The sequence below is a fragment of the Trachypithecus francoisi genome, unplaced genomic scaffold (genome assembly GCF_009764315.1).
Source record: "Trachypithecus francoisi isolate TF-2019V2 unplaced genomic scaffold, Tfra_2.0 Contig01461, whole genome shotgun sequence".
In the NCBI taxonomy this organism is placed as follows: domain Eukaryota; kingdom Metazoa; phylum Chordata; class Mammalia; order Primates; family Cercopithecidae; genus Trachypithecus; species Trachypithecus francoisi.
The window spans coordinates 8899129-8924461 of NW_022681433.1; the positions used below are offsets into that span (position 1 = coordinate 8899129).

General features: G+C 40.1%; 1 long non-coding RNA gene across 1 annotated transcript in view; it reads right to left on the bottom strand.

Moving 5' to 3' along the window:
* Positions 1-25333, bottom strand: part of LOC117097533 — a 73004-nt gene that overhangs the window by 17710 nt on the left and 29961 nt on the right. The window lies entirely within an intron of this gene.

Here is a 25333-nt window from a genome sequence, read left to right on the forward strand (position 1 = left end):
GACATGCAAAAATAAGTGCTACAAGGGAGGAGGGAAGGTCATTATTTCTCCAAAATATTGGCACATGGATTGACAGCCGGATCTTGGAGTTTCAAAGTAAGGGAGAAGCCCTTCACCTTAACATCGGCTATAGACCAATATAAAGAGAATAAGAATAAAAATTGTGTCTATGGATAAAAGGGGAATGTTTACATTAAAAAAGTCAGTATAGGGCTGGGTGCAGTGGCTCATGCCTGTAATGCCAGCACTTTGGGAGGCTGAGGCGGGCAGATCACAAGGTCAGGAGATGGAGACCATCTTGGCTAACACAGTGAAACCTGTCTCTACCAAAAATACGAAAAAAAAAAAATTGCCGGGCATGGTGGCGGGTGCCTATAGTCCCAGCTACTCGGGAGGCTGAGGCAGGAGAATGGCGTGAACCTGGGAGGCAGAGCTTGCAGTGAGTCGAGATCGCGCCACTGCACCGCAGCCTGGGTGACAGAGCGAGACTCGGTCTCAAAAAAATAAAACAAAATAAAATAAAAAGTCAGTATAAAGGAAAAAACATTTGTGGGGTAGAGGAGCAATGTTCATCAGTTTAAAAGCTAGCATAAAACTTATCATGGAAATTCTCTAATAAAGGACTTCAAGCAATTTTTTCACTTGTTTCAGTGTTTCTTGAGCATTGGAATGAAAACAAAAATTACAGCAAGGCTCTAAGCAGACAAAGGTATATAGGATAACAGATAATTTTGGGAAATAGCTTTTAGAGCTGAAATTTCTCAGTGTGTGTTTTTCCTGAGTTCAATGCTTTTAAAGATGGCGCCCTGTGAGTTACCATGACAACATATAGATACCATCTAGGCTCAGGCTACAGATCTCAACTCAAGTATTTTGTCCATACACTTTTGGAAAAAGCCTGTTGATGTACTGTAGATGGAATGAACAAAACATGGAGCAATCGATGCTATTACGGCCCATCTCTTTGAAATAGTATTAGTCTGGTTGAAGTTGCTTCTATAGTTTTGAAGGACCCTCTTCTTTCCATTTCATCATTGCCTTTAAAGTTTGAAGCGTACTTCATTTTCAGTTCCTTATTGAATATCTCTCAAGACAAGGCAAAAATAAAGGCTAAAGCTCATTTCCTGTGTTCGTGATTCTTTTAAAAGGGAAAAAAGATTCAAGTGTTGTTGGTCCTCCTGTAATTTTGGAGTTGTTCTTTGTCCTTGGGCTGTGTTTTCTCAGGATACTATTTTTAGAAATAAATCCAGATACAGAACTGACAACCAACTTGCAGTTATGAAGAAAAAAACGGGAAGATACAGATGACATAAAAGATCCCTAGAACACGGTTGTTTTCTGTCATTGGTTGTAATGAAGGCAGGTGCTTGGGGCAACAATACTTTTGGCAGCTGCTACACAGTCACCCACACAGCCATTCAAGTTTGGCGAATTCCTCAGATAGGGTGATGGTTCTAGAATAGGGTGGGAAACTGAGATTCTCTGTTGAGTCACTGAGAACAAATATCTTCAACCAGTTCAGGCAAATGAAACCTTTAAAAGATACTGTTTCCAAAGGCACTCGGGATATTAATCGCTTAGTGTGATTATCATATAAACAACCTAAAACTCAGATTGAGGAATTGGGTATGTGACATCGAGTAGAATGACATGAATTTGATTTTTTTCCAGGTTTTGTTCTATACCCCAACCCCAGCTTGGGCTTGTGAGACATTTCTTAGCATTTCGGAGGACAGATTTGGATTTTGGATTTCACACAGGCAGCTGAACCTGGACAGACCAGCAGCACCGTGCAGCCACGCTCATAGTTGTTGATGTTGGTTTACAACAGAGATAATCTGATGCCCTGAGGATGTCAAGTTATTGGTGAGTGTGAAATAACTTGTTCTTGTTTTCAGTGAGATTTCTGGTCTTTCTGTTGCGGTTGTTTAGCAATAAAGATTGAACTATATGACATTGAGTATTCAACATGTTTTATTTGTAAGAATAATCTTTAGTATGTATTGCATAATAGCGCCACAAGAACTTAATGAGAGTAGGTGAATAGCAATATTATGGCATAATTAATAAAGAGAAAAGACTTTGTTAGGTTGTTTAACTAATATGTCTGTTGAAGTAATTGAGCCAACTTTAATGGGCTTTGGTGTTGTCTTAGCATAAATCCATGTTCATAAAAGTTAATGGTAGTGATGTTTTTTACTTATGAGAATTCACTTAACAAGTGGTTTTTCAAGAATAAATTACCTGCATGGGGCAGAGTAAGCTTGTCCTCATCAAAATCACTCACCTAGATAAGTGAAGGAAGGCTTAAACATTCACATTTCATTTTAAAAGTTCTTACTACTGAAAAATGTACAGATATTGAATAAGTTAGGAGAATATATTTGAAATAATTTCCAACATTCAACCCAGTAAAAGTTACCATACGAAATTGTCACAGAGCTGAGTAGTATTAGGCAAGATAAAACTAACAGCCTGGAGTCATTCTCCCTCTCTTTGTCTCTCTCTCTGTCTCTCTAATGATGCTTCATAACAATAATTTGATATAATAGAATCATTTTGTATAAGTGATCTAACCTATCAGTTGAAGAAAAAAAATGGAGTGAGGTATTAATAAAAGCAGTTTTTAAATCAGTCAGTCAAAGTTTTACTTTGAATTCTAAGAGGAAACATTATTTCCACCTTGTCTCTCTTTCTAAATATTCACCTCTCCTCTCCTCTCCTCTCCTCTCCTCAATATTCATGAGAGGTATCACTTGCAGTCCTAAAGTGTATGAGCTATTTCCATTTGCCATTGGAAGACTGAGCAGTTCTATCCATGTAAGGATGTTGACAGATGAATAAATGTCACTGGTGAGAAAGAAGAACAGATTAGGGGTTAATGGGGAGGAGTAGGAGCACTGGTTTTGAAAAGAATTAAGTTAAATCTATTTCTTTCATTTTGTCTTTTGGAGTGCAGGAGTGCAATGCTAACTCACTGCATCCTCAAACTCCTGGGTTCAAGGGATCCCCCCACCTCAGCCTCTGAGCCTCAGCCTCTGGGTAGCTGGGACTACTGGTGCACCTCCATGCCTGGCTAATTGTTTTTAATTTTTTTTTTTTGTAGAGGTGAAATCCATCTTTCTATGTTGCCCAGGCTGGTCTGGAACTCCTGGCCTCAAGTCATCTGTCTACCTGCCTTACAAAGTGCAGGGGATACAGGTGTGAGCCACCACGCCCAGCCTAAATCTATTTCTTAATTACAGAAATGGAGCATGTGTGTTTACAGCTATCCTTGAAAATAGCTTGGATATGTATTTGGAAATATGTCTCTCCATAATGTTTATTAAACTTGGCCTGGGTGGTGGTCCACGGGGGAGAACATAATGCTTGATGGAAGTGAATTAATGCTTAGTATTCCCATGCCATGCACTTGGTTCATTTTGAGCCCATGACTCAAGGCAGACCCCTAAGAATGTATCTTAGGAATTTTGCTATGCATGGGGCCTTGATTTTGGAAATACATAGCCCCTAGAACTGCAAGTCCCAATGGAGAGCCTTTGTGAGGAGTCAACCCAGAAAGTGCAACTTAGGAGAAGAGAAACAGAATTCTGATAAACTCTACTGAGCCTCTGTTTTTAGCCACTCTTGAGGCAAAGTTTATCCCAGAAATTGGGAGCTAAAACCCAATATATTTCCTTTGTTTTTAAGTTAGTTGAGTTGAGCAGCAACCAAATACATATTAATAGATATGTTGCTCACTGTGGCAACATTGGAAAACATAGAAACGTGCAAAAATAAGTTACAATGACCTTTGATTTAATTTTGATGTATTTATTTCTGATTCCTTTTGTTTATCTCTGTAGAAAGAGGTAACTATGGCCGGGCGCGGTGGCTCAAGCCTGTAATCCCAGCACTTTGGGAGGCCGAGACGGGTGGATCACGAGGTCAGGAGATCGAGACCATCCTGGCTAACGCGGTGAAACCCCGTCTCTACTAAAAAAATACAAAAAACTGCCGGGCGCGGTGGCTCAAGCCTGTAATCCCAGCACTTTGGGAGGCCGAGACGGGCGGATCACGAGGTCAGGAGATTGAGACCATCCTGGCTAACACGGTGAAACCCCGTCTCTACTAAAAATACGAAAAAACTAGCCGGGCGAGGTGGCGGGCGCCTGTGGTCCCAGCTACTCGGGAGGCTGAGGCAGGAGAATGGCGTAAACCCGGGAGGCGGAGCTTGCAGTGAGCTGAGATCCGGCCACTGCACTCCAGACCGGGCGACAGAGCAAGACTCTGTCTCAAAAAAAAAAAAAAAAAAAAAAAAAATACAAAAAACTAGCCGGGCGAGGTGGCGGGCGCCTGTAGTCCCAGCTACTCCGGAGGCTGAGGCAGGAGAATGGCGTGAACCTGGGAGGCGGAGCTTGCAGTGAGCTGAGATCTGGCCACTGCACTCCAGCCTGGGCAGCAGAGCCAGACTCCGTCTCAAAAAAAAAAAAAAAAAAGAAAGAGGTAACTATGATTACAATTCTAATGTATTTTTCCATTATTTTTCTTATCTCTGCAAATGCATAATAACTTTAATTTTTATTAACTTAGGATTGTTTTTACATACATAGGAATATGTCTTTCTTTTTACAAAATAAGAATCAGGTTTATGTTAATTTTGTATCCTTTTGGTTTCATCTAACACTGTGGCATGGGGATTTCCCTATTTTATTAACACACATCTTTAATAGTGAAATGATATTCCATAGTATGCATAACTACAGTTTACTTTTCCATTATTGTTGAACATTTTGACTATTTCCATTTTTTATAACCTGATTGTTTATGTTATTGGTACACAATTTTTGTCCAATTTTCTATTTCTCTATTTTATATTTTATTTTATTTTATTTTTGAGACTGAGTCTTACTCTGTTGCCTAGGCTGGAGCGCAGTGGTACAATCTCAGCTCACTGCAACTCTGCCTCCCGGGTTCAAACAATTCTCCTGCCTCAGTTTCCTGAGTAGCTGGAATTATAGGTATGCGCCACACACCTGGCTAATTTTGTATTTTAATGGAAACAGGGTTTCACCATGTTGGCCACACTGGTCTCGAACTCCTGACCTCAAGTGATCCACCCCCTCAGCCTCTCAACGTGTTGGAATTACAGGTGTGAGCCACCGCACTCGGCTGAATTTTCTATTTCTTTAGATTGGCTTCCTAGCAAAGGCTTTGTGAGACTCAAGTGGATACATTTTGGATTACAAGTAGACTCTTGCTATACATATCAGATTTCTTTCTAAATAGTTTATAATAATTGTACATTCCCAACAACCTTGCCAAACCCAGACATTATCATTTCTTGTCATATCTACTAATCTAAGAGTCATAAATGTACAACATGCTGTCATATTATTATATTAGAATATATTTATTTTACTACTGAGAGGTTGAATGTTTTCTTCATATGCTTATTGATCGTTTATATTTCTCCTGTGAATCGCTATTCACATCACTTTTCCATTTTCTATTGTCATTTTACCACTTTTTAAAAAAATACTGATTTTAGGCTTTTCTTTTTCAAAATCAGTGATTGTAATAAGTAGTGCTGCACTGATGGTTATTTTAGCACTCACTGGTACATCACAAACAGGGACTTGGGACTGTCACCTGTCCTAATTCCAAACTAACCATGTAATATATTTTTCTTTCTTAAAAGTAGCAGCAAAATTGGCTTCTGAAAACAAAAAGCCCAAATCAACTTTTGGTAAAACTGAGGATAAGAGAGAGATAAGTTTGTCACCAAAGGCTAAAACATACAACTTCAGCATTGCCTATTATTATTGATTTAACTGCATGTGAAAAAGACTTGTCCATTGTTCATTATGTGACATTGTATGTCACAGATGTGATTTTTATTTAAGGCACTTATTCAGTGTAAAATCCTGCTGGAAGGTTTGAAACAACTCTTTCTTCCCATAAACTGTCATCTACCAGCCTGCAACTTTATTCACTGGAAAGAACACATTCTGTTTTCTGAGAGCAGTGTTTATTTTTTCCAGAATCGTAGCATAACACCTTGTCAATTCTTACTCAAAAGGTTATTTCCTCACACTTGGATGCTAGATCATTTCCCAGGGATAAGAGTTGGGGATGCAACTTTTACGTTCAAGTCTACAAAAGCTCTACTTTCAAAACTTGCTTTTTATTGATGAGTAAGTAAACTCACTTTTAATTGACAAGTAAGTCAACTTGGCAGTGTATTTTACTGTTCTGTAGTAAAGCTATATCCAAAAAAAGAAGAAGAAAACTTGCTCAGCTAAAATCTTTATGGAAAACCAAAATTATTAGTTCCACTTTTCTTCTGATAATGAAATTTTAATTGCCAATGAGGACTTGCTGATTTCATGATGATAACATGTCATATGGAATGAATAATTTCCTAACAAAATACTTCTCCTTTATGACTTTCTTGACCCCACCTAATAATAATCAAAAGGGTTTAAAAGTGACATAGAGTCATTTTAGTATATATTTAGTGCTGTTCCCCTATACCTAGATACATTAATGGGATTGTAACACTGTTTCTTAGTGTTAATGACCACAAAGCCTGAGCCATCCTCATTACATTTTTCTCACTATTTATTTTATGTCTTTGATTTCTTGGTTGTATTTATTACAATATTTGCTAAAAGTTGCCTTTTGGAAAATTAAAAGGCACTTGTTAGGAAGAAGTACAAAATCTTTTCTGTCTCATAGTTTAAGTATAAATTTTGACCCTGAGTGGGTTAGTTTGCATTTGATCATTCTTTGGCGCGCGCGCGCGCGCGCGCGCGCGCACACACACACACACACACACACACAGCAAATATGTAATATATACATTCTATATGAAAATATGTATGTGCCATTTAAAACTTTTTGAGAAATAGGTAAATAAGCCAACAATTACAGTAACATGTGAGAAATGTTTATTAATTCATTGAAGGAGAAGGTATTGAGCTACATGAAGTCAAAGGAAAGACACCGAAATGCCTGTTTTCTCATCTTCTCCTAATTGTGGCCTCAGGTCTGTGGGTTTTCTGCTTTCTCCGCTTCTTTGTCTAGAACCACATTAGGGCCAGATTTTCCTTGAACAATGAGGAAAGAGGTAATCATCATAGGTTGGGAGAGCTATAGGATGGTGATACAGACAGAGGTATCCAGGAACAGCAGATCTGTGGCCAGGTGAGGACATGAATTCATGACCAGGTAAAGAGAAAGAGGAAGGGGAAACAGATGGGAAATCTGCTAGGAATGAAAGGGAGGAAAACCTTAGAATATCCAGGGGTAGAAGTAGGGGAAGACTGGAGAGGCTCTGACTCGGTGCCACACAGAAGGGGACAAAGTTTGTGCAGAGACAGCACCCCTGCCTGCTGCCCAGAGACCAGCACTGGCAGGACAGAACCTTCAACCTTCCCCCTCTCCAATTCCCACATTGCCAAGCTTGTGAATCCTGCCCCTCCACACATCCTAGCTGCACACTCTCCTCACCATCCTGATCACCAGTGAGACTCCAGTTTCCTCATGTCCATCCTGGGCAACCTCTGAACCACAATCCTTTGTGCACTTCTCTTTCTGAAACACAAATCAGATTATATCACCCCTTATTTAAAATCACTTTGGTTGGGCAAAAGACTTGAATAGATATTTCTTCAAAGAAGATGCACAAATGGCAAATAAGCACATGAAAGGATGTTCATCATCACTTACCATTAGAGAAATGCAAATTAAAACTACAATGAGATATCACCTTATACCCATTAGGATGGCTACTATTAAATAAAAAAAAAAAAAACAGAAAATAACAAGTATTGGCAAGGATATGGAGAAACTGGAAGCTTTGTGCATTGGTGTTGGGAATGTGAAATGATGCAGCAGCTGTGGAAAACAGTATGGTGGTTCCTCAAAAAAATTCACAGAATTACCATGTAATTCAGCAATTTTACTTCTGGGTATACATCCAAAAGAATTGAAAGTAGGGACTCAAATTGGTATTTGTACAGCCATGTTCATAGAGGCATTACTCACAGTAGTTAACAGGTGGAAGTAACCCAAGCATCCATTGACAAATGAATGGATGAACAAATTGTAGTGTATGCTTGCAATAGAATATTATTCAGCCTTCGTGCCTGTAATCCCAGCATGCTGGGAGGCCAAGGCGGATTGATCACTTGAGGTCAGGAATTTGAGACCAGCCTGGCCAACATGGTGAAACCCTGTTTCTACCAAAAATACAAAAAAATTAGCCAGGCATGGTGGTGCATGCTTGTCATGCCTGCTACTCCAGAGGCTGAGGCAGGAAGAATTGCTTGAACCCAGGAGTCTGAGGTTGCAGTGAGCCGAAATTGCACCACTGCACTTCAGCCTGGGTGACAGAGTGAGACTCCATCCTCCCTCCCCACAAAAAGAAAAAAAAAAAAAGGCATGTTATTTAGCCTTAAAAGGGAAGGGAACCCAGACGCATGCTGCAATAAGGATGAAGCTTAAGGACATTACGCTAAGTGAAATAAGTCACTCACAAAACGATACATACTTTATAATTTCAGTTATACGAGGTACCTAGAGTGGTCACATTTTTAAAGACAGAGAGTAGAATGTTGTTTGCCAGGAACTGAGAAGCACGAGAATAGTGAGTTATTTTTTAATGGACACAGAATTTCACTGGGGAAGGTGAAAAAGCTCTGGAGATGGATAGTGATGTCGGTTGCACAATAATGTGAATATACTTAATATCACTGAACTGTATGTTTAAATGTGGTTAAAATGGTACAATTTATGTTATGTAACTTTTACAATAAAAAATCGCTTTGCATCTTACCATTACTTTTAGGATAGAACCGCAGTTTCTCAGCATGATAACACCTGTCTCTCATGATGTGGTTCCCAGTTCACCTCTTCGTCACTCATCCCTTGGCCCAGATTACCAACTTGTCACTCATCCCTTGGCCCAGATTACCAATGCCTGGCACTTCTTTGTTTTGTAAGACTCAGCTCAGCCTTCATCATTTTCCCTGAGAAACCATCCTTGACTCCCCACCACCTCCCTTCCCACCCAATACTAGGTCCTACGCTCCTCTTGGCTGGGTGTGCCTCCTCCTTCTTATCATAGCACCTTATGTACACTTTCATCTATCTCATTGAATTCAACATTGTAAAATTTATTTTTCAGTGAACTCCCATTAGACTGCAAGCTACCCCGGGTAGAGACTGTGTCTTTTATCTCTGTTGCTCTACTGTTTAGGTCATGGCCTTATACATTGTAGATACTTAATCTATGTTTGATATCTGAATGAAGGAATGAAGTAATTGAGGAGAGGAGGAACATTCCTCATCTCATCTATAAATTCCAAGCTCATCTCATCTATAAATTCTTAGCTTGGCTCATCTATAAATTGGAATAATAATAGCAACTACCTCTTAAGGTTTTTTGAGAATGATATGACACAATAATATTTGTAAAACAGATAACACCTGACATAGTAGTTGCTCAATAAATGTTAGATATTATGCACTTTCTTTTTTTTTTTTGAGATAGTATCTTGCTCTGTCACCCAGGCTGGGGTACAATGGCATGATCTTGGCTCACTACAGCCTCCACCTCCCGGGTTCAAGCAATTCTCCTGCCTCAGCTTCCTGAGTAGCTGGGATTACAGGCACATGCCATCATGCCCGGTTAATTTTTGTATTTTTGTAGAGACGGGGTTTCCCTATGTTGGCTAGGCTGGTCTTGAACTCCTGACCTCAGGTGATCCACCCGCTTTGGTCTCCCAAAGTGCTGAGATTACAGGTGTGAGCTGCTGCGCCCGGCCAGATGTTATTCACTTTTATTATTAAATGACTCATGAACCTTTGAAAGTAAAGTTTTTATATGCCCTTCATAATAAGGGTTGAGTAAGGGAAAGATGAGGCAGAAAATGGCAAGGAAATACCAAAGACAGACATCAATCCTTCAGGATTCTCAGGATGCCCTGTAATCTGTCCTCCAAGTTGGTGAGAGACATGCCTCCCTGACATAAATAGATGGGTGGTGGAATGACAAGGTGAGTTTATGTTCTAAACCAGCCTGTCACGATGAGACTGTTGATCAAACCACCCCCCAGCATATCAGCCTTGATGACTCCCAACCTCCCCCAGAGATGGCTCCTCCCTTGGGTAAGGGGGGACCTTCCTTAGGAGGATGATCTTGGAGGCAAATCGCCCTCCTCGTCTGCTTGCAACTGTGTCAAGAAGCCAGAGCCCCCTGCCCAACTCCACTCCCATGGCCTGACCACGTCAGAAACTGTGAGTGTTGCCTTCAGGTCTCCTTTACCCTATTGAGGCAGTTTCTTGGGTCCAGTTATGAACATAGGACATGTCTTCTCTCAGGATGTTCCTGAATTTGCTGAGGTGATTTTTCTTTTCTCCAGAATATGCAGCTATCTAAGATACACCTCAAAGAGATATATAACAAAGAATATATTTTTTAATTATACTATTATTGAATCTGGTGACCCTTTCTCCTTGCCAAGTTAGAGCAAGGAAAGTATAAGATATCCAAAAGTTTGTTTCCTGCGTGGATGTTATTTTGTCTAAAAAAATAAAGGAAGCTCTTAGAAGAAAATCTTGGAAGCAGGGATACCTTTATCTAAAAGAAAGATACATAGATGGAATTGACCTGGCCTTCCAGGTCTCGTCGTGAAACAGAGGTAGGATCGACAGCCTGGGGACTAAGAAGATAAACATTTTGTATGAGTCTGTGGCATTATTGATTTCTCAATGATTGTTTTTCCAAAGTGATCAGGGTAAAAGTTTGAAAACAGAAAGTGTTCCTGTGCTCATCTTTGACACTATAAAGAGAGAGGAAGCTGCAGAGACTTTAGCCCTTCACATAACTTGTCTGGGGTGTGTGTGTTTGTGTGTGTGTGTGTGTGTGTGTTTAGTGGTGGCCAGTGTCAGTTAAAAAGTGAAAAGAAAGCAGACTGACTTCTACAGTCATGAGGAGGGGAAAAAAGTGAATCTAAGCAGCCTCAGGGCTTAACTCCGGAAAGACTGGAGAGGTTCCAGGCTGGGCACTAATAGACAGCTGGCTCAAATGCAGACCACAGTCCCAGAAGGCAAGAATATGTCTGTGTGCATTTAGAAAACCTGTGACCCTACCCATTTTTCATAGTTTGCCTCGTAAGCTGTGACTGGAAGGAAATGTAATCACCTTTTCCCCATAATTTTCCATGCATGCTTTTTATGAGAGCAAAAGCCACGGTTCACTCTGCCTTTCCCCTAGTAGGACACCCCTGGATGGTGTGATGTGAGCTTCTGATGTCCCTTGAGCAGGCAATCAAAAGTCGCTGGGAGCAGCAGGGGCAACTCTTTCTCTCTCTCTCTCTCTCTCTCTCTCTCTCTCTCTCTGTTTCTCTATCTGTGCAGGCTATGTGGAAGACGGAGTTGAAAAGAAAGTGAAACAGAAAGAAGGAGCAACAGTATAGAAATTTAAACTTGGATGTGTCCAAAATCCATTCAAGAGGAGGATATTCAGCCCAGAGCAGGGACCACAGGGCTGGCACACATCCTGCCCACTCACCTATTTCATTCTGACAGCTGTCCTCTCTATTCAACCTGACACAATGGAGGGCATTACATGCTTTATTTTATTATCCAGGCCATTGTTCCCTTCTCTTGCTAAGGATATTGACCATAGTTACATCTCGTGCTCTATCTATTCTGATTTAGACTCTGCCTTCATGAGTAGAAGAATTAGGTCAAGTGGAAATTGTATCAGTCCTACAACCAAAATTTTAGCACAGTCGTGTGTATGTGTGTAAAAATGGTAAAATGTAGGTAAAAATGTAGGTCAGTGAAAATTAAAACAACAGGAATTGCCTAATTTCTGGTATTCATAAATTATTTGAATAAGAAAATCAGAATAATAAATGTTATAATTGTATTTTTTATTATTGTAGTTCTGTATATTCAATATTTATGTGAAAATTTCAGGTTCATATAGGAGTATTCATTTTAATACTGCCAACACAGTCAACCTTATATACATCATTGAGAGGGTAGTAACCACGAGATCCAAAGCTGAGGAATTTTTACTGTTGTTACTCATGTGATTAAAAAAGCTTCTCCTTCCTGTTTCTCCAGATATTAATGTTATTTTAACCTACTTACAATAGTACAAATAGACAGTTTAACCTCTTAAAAAGCATGAGTTTTGATGTATTTATCATTATATATTTGTGCACAGTCTTGAAATGCAAGACATTCTTATTCTTACATGCAAGGTTTGATTGTGATTAATCCCTGTCATTCAATGTGTATAGAAGCAGAATGAAGACGCTAGGTCAAGGATTTCATACTCTTTCTTTTCCTTTTCTGACAAATAAAATAGCTTTGCCTCTCAGAACATCCAAACAGTTAACCAGACAAATAGAATTAAATGTGGACTTAAATGTGACTCTAAACCATCTGAGATGGAGAAAAGAGATCGTATTTTGTGATGTCAGATTAGATTCTGCATGTCTGACACTTATATCTGTAACTTAAATGATGGAAAATATATTTAAAAGTATTAAAGAATATGCAGATTTTTCTACCACTTTGGCTTTAGAAGCAAGATGAGGAAAAACTCAAAAGACATTTAACGACATAATATCTTTAGTTTTTAACACTCGATAGAAACCACCGTAAATTCAAAGGACACACAACAGACTGGGGAATGCTTTTGAAACAGACATAGACACGGCAGAGAAGATAATACCCAATCGATTTCCTACTCAGCGGCAGAGACATCTTTATAAATGAAATCATGTCACTCTTTGGATGGAAACTTCACCTGCTCATAATTTTGCTCAGAGTAACAGCCACATCATCCCCGTGGACACAGCCCAGCAGAACCTGGGAGACAACTGCTACCTGACTTTACCTCGCTCTCCCCACACCTGCCTGGGTCCACGTGGCTCCAGTCACACTGGCCTCCTGGCCAAGCCTGCTGCCACCTCAGGGCTCCCTGCCCTTGCTGACTCTCCTCCTGGAATGGTCTTTCCATGGATATTTGGCTCGACCTGAACAGCTTATCAGTGAGGTCTGCTCTGAGCAACCTACATAGAAGAGCAGCTCCTTCCCACCTGGGCTCTTCCCTTCCCCTGCTTTATTTTCTCTATAGCACTTTGACATGTTCCTCACATTCTTGTTTATTTGATTTTAGAGTGTCTCCCTCAGCCAGGCAGAAAACTGCACGTAGTCAGGGATTTTGTTCACGGCTCTATCCCCGGCTCACAGAAGTGCCCTGAATAGAGTAAATGCTCAATATTTGTTGAATGGATAAACCAAGACATAAAAAGTTTCTATAAACTGAAGAGAAAAAGGTTAAAATCCAATGGTGGTGCAATTCATGGAAGAATTCTAAGTGTCAATAAACATATGGCAAATGATTAAACTTACAGAAATAAATAAAATATACATAGATGAATAAGACACCATATGTTTACCCATCCAATTGGCAGGAAGGTGGAAATGCAGTGACAGCCAGTGCTGTGAAGGACGGGGGTCCCTGGGCTCTTCCCTGTCTTGCTGGTAAAGGCATGAATTTCTACCTCATTTTAGGACAACAATTTGTCAGTATCTTTTAAAACTAAATACACATATACTCAGGGAGATCCTAGGGTTCACAGGGGCTCAAAGCTTAAATTTTATTAGCTTCATTCATTTTAGCATTTCATTCATGCTTCTTTAAGAAAATTAATGCAAAATTACAAATACAAAATGAAGTCTAGGATCCTTTAAAGGGCTTGTGCAACCAGGGCTTTAAAGCTCCAGCTTTGTTATCTTCCTGGCAAATCCTGCTCTATTACACACACGCTTTCACCTGCAGCCTCACTTCTGGGAATGCACCCTATACACAACAGAGTCCCAGGGCATAGAAGATATATGTGCAAGGCTTTCTACTGCAGCATTGTGAATACCGGAACAGCAATCGATAACAATCTTAATGACTGTCAATAACGAGAGGGTAAACATATATATATATATATATAATATAATACAATATAATATATGAATATATAATATATGTAATATATAATATGTATATTATATGTGCAATATATATGTAATATAGAATATGTATATTATATGTGCAATATATATGTAATATATATATTACATCCATTCTGATTATTATTCTGCTATTAACATATCTATGCAACATTATATAAGAAAGTAAAGTGTACAATAATGTAACTAGTGTAATACATTTTGATAAAAACAAGAGTAAGAGAGTAATGCCATGTCTGAGGATATATTTACAGATGTGTGTGTGTGTGTGTGTGTGTGTGTGTGTACATGTTTGTATGAGTCATAGAAAGATAGGGAAAGATATGCATCAACCTCAGGTAGAGGGTGTGATGGAAATGAATGGGGGGAATGAAGAGAAAATTTTTCATTATACATCCTTGAATTATTTGACTAGTTTCAATGAATACATTAATGCTTTCATAATTTAAAAAAGAAGTAAAAATGTTACAAGTAAAAAGAAAAGGTCATCCTCTCATGAAATGCGTTGATGATTTTGAGGTGGAGATGATGATACTAATCAAACATTTTTTATTTGTTGCTCATTGGCATGGAGCGAGGCAGGGAGCAAATTGAGACAAGAGATGTGATAAGAAAGGAAATGTTTAGTGTATCCAAGAAACAACGCAAGCTATGCTTAAAAAGAAGAGATGATAGAGTCAAGTTATGGAAGTGTAACATTCCAGCAGAGAATGGGCATCGTTATCAAAAACAAACAAGCTGAAGTTTGAGAGGCAACCTGGGTCCAGGGGCAGTGTCCTCAAAAGGGACAAATACCCAAAGAGTGTAGGGTCAAGCCAGAGGCGGGCCAGATCTGATCATGATGAACAGTACCAATATCAGTGAGGGTGCACCACACGCCTGGCAGTGTGTTTATTACTGTGACCTAGCTCATCCCATTTTCTCATGTCCTATGAAGCGGGAGCTTTTAGGATGCCCATTCTACAGAGGAGGCAGTTAGTTCAGAGGTTCATGTTACTAGAAACTGGTGGAGCAAAGACGGGAGCCTAGGCTCTCCAATCCTAAGCCCTTATGCTCCATTGCTATGATACCCAGCCTCTCAAGTGTGTGATGCTAATGAGCATACACATCTTAGCCTACACACTTCAGGGCCTCTCTCAGGCGGGAGATATTAAACAGAGGTAGTGAGAGGCTAAGATATGGAGGAAAACATATGCCAGTGAGAACTTGGAGTGTTAGAAATATCACATGTGTAGCTCTGTTGTAGAAGGTGGGTTCCATCTGGTTCATCCTTTGTCCTGTGCCGGGGGTCTGATAATTCCACCACAATACAGAATACAGATTAAGTAATAGGTTTTATTGGACAAGGGGAAACTTGCACAAACCAAAGTCCAGCAAAAGAAGGGAGGGATTACCTTGTTTCCTGAGAGGCGCGTCAGGGTCTACGTGCTCTGGGCCTGCAGCATAGTCTACAAGTGCCTGAAGAGGTGGAACGCTGTGGTGTCCATTGTTATAGGATAAGGTAGAAAGGCAGCTGTTTCTGTTTGTGTGTGTATATGTGTGTGCTGTGTGTGTGGGAGGGTGTAGGTTGGGTTACCACATAAAACACAAGATCCTCAGTTAAATTTGAACTTCAGATCTATGATTAATACATTTTTAGTATGTGTGTCCCAAATAGTGTAATGAATAAATAATTATTGGCTGTTTTTCTGAAACTGAAATTTTAACAGAGAGCCTTGTTTTATTTTATTTTATTTTATTTTCTCCTTTAAACACGAGCCCTCGTTGGGAGATTCACAGGCAGCTTGGTACTAGGTTATCCGGATTGGGGGATACAAACTATTTATATATAGGAATTATCTGGAAATCCTAGCTACTGAAGACCTGATGAGGAAGCCACAGGTTCTATGGGAAGCTGAATCAGCTATAGTTCGTGTCCCTGGTAGCTACCTTCTCCCAACGATCCAGGGCCCCTTTCAGGCAATTCCTGCTCATGACACTACATTTGTTCTAGGACTTAGAAATCATCGAAATCATTTGGGGATGAGGTGTCTCACCTGTGAAAGCCATTTACCACATATTTACTGACAGTTGCAATGTGCTGGGCACACAACATGGGTACAAAGAACACTGTGAAACTTCTGACTTCAAAGAACTTAAAGGTTGCTTGAAGAGTCAGACAAGGAAGTAGATGTTATAGCTGGGATGTAAATAGCAGGACAAAGGAAGGCATTGGGACTTCAGGTGCAAAAGAAAGGCATCAATCTAGTTTTGTGCAGTTCTTGGGAGGCTTCCTAAAAGAGATGTTTTTTTGAAGCAAATCTTGACCTGATCTATTTAAAGTCAGGAGACTGGACCAAATGACTCCTTTCATCCTTCCACAAAGTTCTGTGCCACTGAGCATGGTGAATGAATCTCACAAAAAGGAAGACTTCAACTCAGCTGCTAGGTTTACCTGTCAAAGATAAAAAGAAGGGCTTCAAAGAGCCAATAGAGAGATTTAGCTAGGGTGATGAAGTCTTCGGACTTTGTTGAGGGACATTCTGGGTCTTAAAATGCTAGATTATGGATTTCTAATATTGTAGCACTGTTCACAACAGCAAAGACTTGGAACCAATCCAAATGGCCATCAGTGATAGACTGGATAAAGAAAATGTGGCACATATACACCATGGAATATTATGCATCCATAAAAAAGGATGAATTCATGTCCTTTGCAGGAACATGGATGAAGCTGGAAACCATCATTCTTAGCAAACTAACACAGGAACAGAAAACCAAACACCACATGTTCTCACTCACAAGTGGGAGTTGAACGATAAGAACACATGGACACAGGGAGGGGAACATCACACACCGGGGCCTGACAGGGGTTGGGGGATAGGGAGGGATTGCATTAGGAGAAATAGCTAATGTAGATGATGGGTTGATGGGTGCAGCAAACTACCATGGCTTGTGTATAACTATGTAACAAACCTGCACGTTCTGCACATGTATCCTAGAACTTAAAGTATAATTTAAAAAAAAAAAAAAAAACCCTAGATTAGGCAGTTCTGATGGAATTGTTAACTGCAGCAGTAACTAACTGCAAGTGGCTATGGCATCTCTGAGCCCTGATGAGGTCAGACATTCTAGAATTGAGGCGGTGATTCTCTGCAAGTCTGCTTAAGTGACTCCTCATTCAGAGGAGTATAGGGAAAATGAGATCCTCCCACAGTCCTCTCTGAACTGCTAATATTCTATTCCAACTGCCACCGGGTTCTTTCTAGAGAATAAAAAATGAGCAGCCTTCTGGACCCCCAGAATGAGCTAGTGGTTGTTGCAAAGCCACCAGCCATGAAAATAGAATTGTTTACACATCCTTTTTGGTGGTGCTTTTTTGAAATCTGCTGATTAGAAAAGAAAAAAAAAATTCATGACCTTCGTGAACACCAGAGTAGGACAGGGGGAACAGAACAGATATTTATGATTGACTGAGAATTTCAATCTCAGCAGCTACAAGGATGAACTTGGGATCACTGGAAACGGAAATAGTTGACTTCACAGATGGTAGGCGGCTCTTGTCAGAGAAGACTGTTCTGAGCATGAGCCTAATTGAGTATCTCCTATCTGCATAAATTAACCTTTTTTAAAACTATGATATTCTCAGGAGAATTTTCAGAGTAAACATTTTGAGTGTTCCAGAGCTCTTCAGTGGAAAACTTATCATATAACTGGACAAAGGTTAATTTTACCAGTTCAAAAATGACACATTGGAAATTCAAACAGACAATGATCCAGCTTAAAAATGATGCAAAAATTTGATAGCTGAAGATGTACTATCTTTCTGGCTCTTGTGATACTCTTCTGTGTGTTCTGTTGTTTGAACAGCCCCTTGGGGAAAACATCTGTCTACTTGAAATCTTACTAGAAAAATAACTTCATTTAAATCTTTTCTCATAGCCCTCTCATGCAAATTTCAGTGTACAGTAAAACAGGCTAAGAAAAATTAAAGCAATTAGGTATGTTTAAATTAACCTGATAACATTTTTTAAAAATCTATAGTAATTTTTATATGCAGCTACATGTTTAATACTGAATAGCTGCCATTTTCTTTAGACTCCTTTGAACTGGTCCAAAATACCTAGAGTTCCTGTGATGCTGTTGGGCCCCATTGCTCCTGGGAACTGTAAAACTAGACACTGCTAATTAAATTGACATGTGTATACTCAAGTATAGGGCTTGCACAGTAGAAAAAAAAAAAAAGCACTTTTTTTATTTCTAAGGGAAGAAAACTCTGTCAGGCAAGGGAACCAAAAATATCTGTTGGGGCTGAGCCATAAACATGAGAAGGAAGAAAAAGCCATAGTAGACCCGTGACACTTATAGTTTTCTTAAGTACTCTTGGGGTCAACAAACAACTCATTAACTCATTAGTAATGCTGTCCATTGGGCATTGAAGTGAAATTCAAATGCTCTTGCTTCCTACTTTTAGACTTCAATAGTAAATATTTATTTTAAAAACATTCAAATGGATTAGGATACAATAAAATAAAAATATTTTCTCTCAACCTCTACAGTCCCCTACTCCACTCAAGCTTTATTCTCCAGAAGCCACAGTTTTTAATCTTATCTGGTTTTATTTTTCTAGTGGCTACCTCCATATATCTAAATTACATGATTACAGCAATACTTCTTGTACTTTAAAAAATGTAAATATATTCATAACTTCTCATTATGAAAGATGAGGAATTCGGCATATTTAATCTTCTCTTCATTTCATTTTCCACTTCTCACTTTTTCTTAGTTGTGCTATAAAGTTTGCATCTTACTGGCCGGGCGCAGTGACTCACGCCTGTAATCCCAGAACTTTGGGAGGCCGAGGCGGGCGGATCACGAGGTCAGGAGATCGAGACCATCCTGGCTAACACGGTGAAACCCCACCTCTACTAAAAATGCAAAAAATTAGCCGGGCGTGGTGGCAGGAGCCTGTAGTCCCAGCTACTCGGGAGGCTGAGGCAGAAGAATGGTGTGAACCTGGGAGGCGGAGGTTGCAGTGAGCCGAGATTGTGCCACTGCACTCCAGCCTGGGCGACAGAGTGAGACTCCGTCTCAAGAAACAAAACAACAACAACAAAAGTTTGGATCTTATTTTGGTTACCTGTATAAATCTATATAATGTACTCCAACCTGTCTTAATCTGTCAACTTTAGATGGTATCTGCAGATACCACTTAGGAGAGGAAATTATGGTTCCATTCCTTCCTTCTGATTGCAATTCCATTACTTTCCTACTGTTAAAGTTGCCAGCGTAGTTATCCCTTGATATCCCTGGAAGTTCCAGACCTCCTTGAGATCCCCAAAATCCATGGATACTCAAGTCCCTGATAAAATATGGTATAGTGTTTGCTTAAAACCTACGCAAATCCTCCGTATACTCCAAATCATCAGTAAATTATTATAATACCATATACAATGTAAATCATTTGTAAATAGTTGTTAGACTGTATTGTTTAGGGGACAATGGCAAGAAAAAGAACTTTTTTTAATGTTCAGTAAAGATGCAGCCATCCATTTTTTTTTTTTCTTCAAATATTTTCCATTCAGGGTTGGTGGAATCCACAGCTGTGCAAGCTTGGGATACAGAGCACCAATTGTATTTACATTCTACTCCTCTAGAATGAAGAGAGTCTTAACAACCCACAAGCTAGTACCCCTAGCCCTTCCTTGCTAGATAACAACCTTTTTATAGATCAGTTCCCAGTCTTATCCTGGTGATAAATTCCACCGCTGTTAGGGGCTTGAGAAAGCAGAGGTGGGTGTGGGATATTGTTTGACAGACAGACCTTCAGTTACACCTAGACTCCTGCCTGGCTCCCGTCTTCACTTACCAGTTTGTAGCTTCAAACATATGCTGAGCTGACCAGGAAGAGTGGCTACTACCTCTGATGCTGAGTGGAGACTTTTTGCATGCTTTGTTATCCATAAATGTAATCTTACCAACTGGCCATCTTCCAGAAATTTATCAAAATCTCTGTCTGGTTGATAGATTCACCCTATTACTCTTGTCCTTTTGTTTTCTTTCTTTTCTTTTTTTCTTTTCTTTCTTTTCTTTTCTTTTCTTTCTTTTCTTTTCTTTCTTTTCTTTCTTTTCTTTCTTTTTGTTTTTGAGATGGAGTCTCATCCTCTCACCCAGGCTGGGGTGCAGTGGCTGGATCTCAGCTCACTACAATCTCTGCCTCCTAGGTTCAAGTGATTCTCTCACATCAGCCTACCAAGTAACTGGGAGTAGCTGGGACCACAGGAGCATGCCACCTTGCTTGGCTAATATTTTGTATTCTTGGTAGAGATGGGGTTTCACCATATTGTGTAGACTGGTCTCAAGTGATCCAACCACCTGGGTCTCCCAAAGTGCTGGATTACAGGTATGATCCACCCTGCCCAGCCTCTTGTACTTCTTTACTACTGACATTCTAGTGGAATTTTGGGGAAGAGAGGGAAGAAAACACATGGGCCTGGGCCATCATCTTGACCAGATCTTCTAATTCTTGCTCTTTAGCCAAGGCATTCGATTCTCTTGTTTAAGTAGAACTTGGAATGAATGCAGTTCAGGTGAGTCATTCCCTGTTCAAGGACACAGAATCGCTTCCCAGAAAGTCTTTGCCCCTTCTTTGTTTTTTCAGTGGCTTCCCCACCTTAGCATTAACACAGTCAAGTCATAATCTTGCTTCCCACTACTTCCTCATGAACCCTCTTCCTAATCAAACAATTGCTCACCAATGCCTGAAAATAACTTTATTTTTTCTGCTTGTACTTTTATTCTGCTCTTCTCTTCCCCTGGAATTCTCCTCCACCCGAGTACCTGACAAGGGAAGTGCTGTCTAGCCTGCAGAAGTACAGGACAAAGGTCAGCTGCTTCTAGGAGCCTTCACCAACCTCAGCCGGAGGTCCTCCCTTGCTCGTCTGTGATCATATAGCAGTTTGTATCTTTCTAGAGCACTTACCACTGTCACTTGGAATTTTGGTTATTTGTGCAATATCTTATCTTTCTTCAGTGGAGGACAGGGCATGTACCTTAATCACATTTGTATTCTCTACAACTCTTAGAACAGTGGCGGCTCAACAAAGCCTCACAGATTTCTCACTGGAGAAAAATGCCCTATTTTTCTACTCCTATACATTTGCCAGACATGTTTCTTAAGATTCTTTCTATAGGCCGGGCGCGGTGGCTCAAGCCTGTAATCCCAGCACTTTGGGAGGCCGAGACGGGCGGATCACGAGGTCAGGAGATCGAGACCATCCTGGCTAACACGGTGAAACCCCCGTCTCTACTAAAAAAATACAAAAAAATTAGCCGGGCGAGATGGCGGGCGCCTGTAGTCCCAGCTACTCGGGAGGCTGAGGCGAGAGAATGGCGTAAACCCGGGAGGCGGAGCTTGCAGTGAGCTGAGATCCGGCCACTGCACACTCCAGCCTGGGCGACAGAGCGAGACTCCGTCTCAAAAAAAAAAAAAAAAAAAAAAAGATTCTTTCTATATCATAGGCATTGTTTCCCCAACAGTATGTCTTAAGGATTTTTAGTATCCATTCCTCTTTGCACTTGAAGATGTTCTAGTTAGATGTTCTACGCAAACATAGGTGAGGGTTTTAGTGTGGGGTGAGCTGGGGATGATTAGAAGTGATTGAGAAATAAAAATAACTTGTGAAGGTAATCCACTGTTTTGCCACAATGGCCCCCTCAAGATTCTGAACTTCCGAATATTAATACAATGGGAGGCTTGGAGTAGAACCTCTAAAGGCAGGTGGGATCATAGCTGAAATCTTTTCCTTTCCAAATTACCCCAACCCTGTAAATCAAGGATATGTATTAGGTGTATCAGAACTGAGTTATTCTTGGTTCTGCTGCAGTTACAAACAACTCTTAGTGACTTACAATACAGGTTTTTGTTCTAAGTTGTTTTACACATCAGGTGCAGGTCAACCACAGCTCTTTTCTATGTGTACTCTTCATTCTAGTATTCAGAACCAAAGAACCTCCTATCTGGGATATGCTGTCTTTGTGGCACCAGAAAAAGAGCAACAACGGCAACACTGCAGCATGATCTCAAAGCTTCTACGCTAAAGCACCATGCATCACTTTCAGTTATATTTCATCAGCTCCAAGAATTCACATGGCCAAGCCTAACGCCAGATGGGCCAGGGGAATATAATTCTTATTTGAAAAAAAATAATATAAATGACTTTAACCCCCCAAAATAAGTGGCAGTGGCAATAACAACAACAATAATAAATTGTAAGTAAAGAAAAAAAGCTACAAACTGGCACTTCCATGGACCAAACACTATGTCACATTGTACCTTATCCTTAAAACAGCTGTCTCTGGGAAATGGTAGGAAACATACTCAAGTTAATTTCTTAGCCAAAGATCACCTCGCTAGTTAGGTAAAAAACTGGCATTCTGCACCAGGTCTCCTGATACCCAGTAAAAAGTAAGTAAGTTTCCTAGTAGTAAAGCCATCAGGGCTCTGCACAAACATGTAAAGCATGCCAGCAGCATGTGAAAATGTGTTCTTAGAGCACGGCGTTATTCGTACTTTTTGTTCCAACTCTTTATCTGAAGCTGCCTTGTCAGTCCCTGACCTTCTAGCTTCCCTCACTCAGCAAACCTGGGGGTCATCATCATTTATTTGACATTGTTTTGAGGGGAGAGCTCACTTCTTTGGCTCCATTCTCTTCTGCTGTGCAGAGCAAGTCCTCCAGGGCCTAACCAGACATCTCAAAATCTTCCTCCCATACACGGTGATGACACCAGCAAAACACAAATGCTGTCAAATTTTGGGGGTGGCTCCTTTTAAAACAGGTTTGGTAAAGTCCAGCTACTCTTAGTGACCCTCTATAAATATTCATAGGCAGGGATCTTTATGATAATTTATTACAAATAGAAATTGTTCCCCCTTAGTTTCAAGCTGTCATCCATTAGGCAGTCCTGGTATTTCATTTTAATGTATAAAAGATCACTTAGTCATATACTCTGATAATTCTTGAAATCTGTCACCTATCACAAGGAGAACAATATTGGCAGTACTCCAACTCTTATTGGAGGCAAAGCACAATGGGGCCAGAAGGTAAATATTCAAAGTAAGTAAGCTTGGTTTTTACAGTGAACAATACTGAATCATACACTGCAAAATGTTAATAAAATTAGCAGCCTGTTTATCAGCTTATCTGGGTCATGGGGGTGTGGAAGGGTATTGACAATGAAAAGTCTCATTTATCTTCATGAGTTAAATTGCCTGTATAATTCATGAACCAAAAGCATAGCAAAAACAGAGCTGAGGCCCAAGTTGGTTATACAGGTCAGCTCTAATGAGTTTAATGCCTTCCTTCTTCTAGCCTATGCCCTGCCTCTGTGTCAGGCAAACAGAGTTGATTTGCTTAGAGTTCACTTTAACTCTGATTTTACATCAAAAGTGGAACATCACTTTGTAATCATTAAGTATTTTGCTTAGATATTAAATATTAAAGTTCCTCTGATTGCTAGGCCCATAATTAAGAGAGGAAGGAAACCTGTTATGTTACAGATGTTTTCCCATTTGGTAATCATGTGTTGAAAGTAATCATGAATACAGATATAGCCGTTGCTCTGTATAAATGGGAATTACTGGGGAGACTCTGAGACAATCAAGAAAGGCAATTGAGATGTGTGATAGTAATGCCAAAGGAAAGCGGAAAGGCACACGTACGAGCAGGAGCTTTGGATGGTGGGGTACAGGCAATGCCAGGTCCCCTGCTTGGATCTTGCTAACTAGCAGAGGTGAGTGGATCCAAATTCAGATGCGGATACCATCCTGATTGCTGAGGTCCTTTGGGTATGCTATTTAGAGCTTCACTTTTCTTACCTGTAAAATAAGGCTATTAATGCTTCCCTCATATGACTGTGTGAGAATTAAAGGAGGTAATGGGTGTAAGGTCTTTAGCACTCGATAATTCTAGCTATTATTATCCCCTAGGCTATAAACTGTATGAGAATAGTTTATATTGTTTGAACAGTAATCTTGTCTGTCTTTTTCACTACCATATCTTTGGCCCAAGAATGATTTCTGGCTTCTAGCAGACCCTCAACAAACACTTATTGCAAGAATGAATAAACAAATGAAAGTAGTAACTGAATAAAAATGAGAAGCTTGAAAGAAAACAGTGTGTCAAAGAAACTTGTTCCTAAAAGAAAGATAATTATGGTTCTGTACAGGAAACGTGGATGTGAAGAAGTAAACTCCAGAGCAGGGCAAACCCGTTTCAGATACTCTTATAGAATCAGCAGAAATAAGGGTCTCATAGGAAAATAAAATGTCTGTATTATATCAGAAAGTGGTTTCTTTTGACCTTTTTTTTTTTTTTTGAGACAGAGTCTTGCTTTGTCACCCAGGCTGGGGTGCAGTGGCATGATCATGGCTCATGGCAGCCTTGACCGCCCAGGCTCAAGCAATCTTCCCACCTCAGCCTCCTGAGAAGCTAAGACTACAGGCATGTGCCACCCGACCTGGCTAATTTTTATTTTTTTATTTATTTAGTAAAGATGGGTTCTCACATGTTGCCCAGGCTAGTGTCTAACTCTTGGGCTCAAGAGATCCTCCTGCCTTGGTTTCCAAACATGCTGGAATTATAGGCATGAGCCACTGCACCCAGCAGAAATGGTTTCTAATAATACACCTTATGAGTCAGTGGAAGGATGTCCTACAGTGAAGGTAAGGGCCCCTTGTCACGAGGGAATGGTAAATGTCATAAGAACTTGTAACAAGGCAACACTGCACTGGGCTAGGCATTCCCAGAGACAAACTGACTATATTGTTTTGTGCTTTTGACTTCAGTTCCCTGATAACGTATAGGCAGAAAAAGAAGACAGCCTTCCTCCAAGAGCCCTAGGGACATAGAATCTCAAACGAGTTTTTCAGTGCTACACCTACATATACTTGTTTGAAAGCAAGACACAGTCAAGTTTCATTACGATGTGTTTGTACAGCTGTGGTTGGCTGCTATTGGAAAAATCCCCAAAGTTTTGCTGCAAGCTCTGTACTCTGACCATTTAAGGTGCCCTGAACAATCAACCTTTATGATTTAACTCTTCTAGGCTTTTAAGATAATGAGTTAGGCGTTAGAGGAAAGGACAGCAGTTAAACAACCCTAAAACCAACCTGAAGTGAAGCTGTGGCATTTTCAGCTGTTGAAAGCCAAATATAAAACATAAAAAGCCTTGTTGAGGGTATTCAGGTCAACTCTGTAGCTTTGAACAGGGTTCTAGAATACAAGTTTTCACAAAACGGAGATTTGAGTAAGGCGGTTAA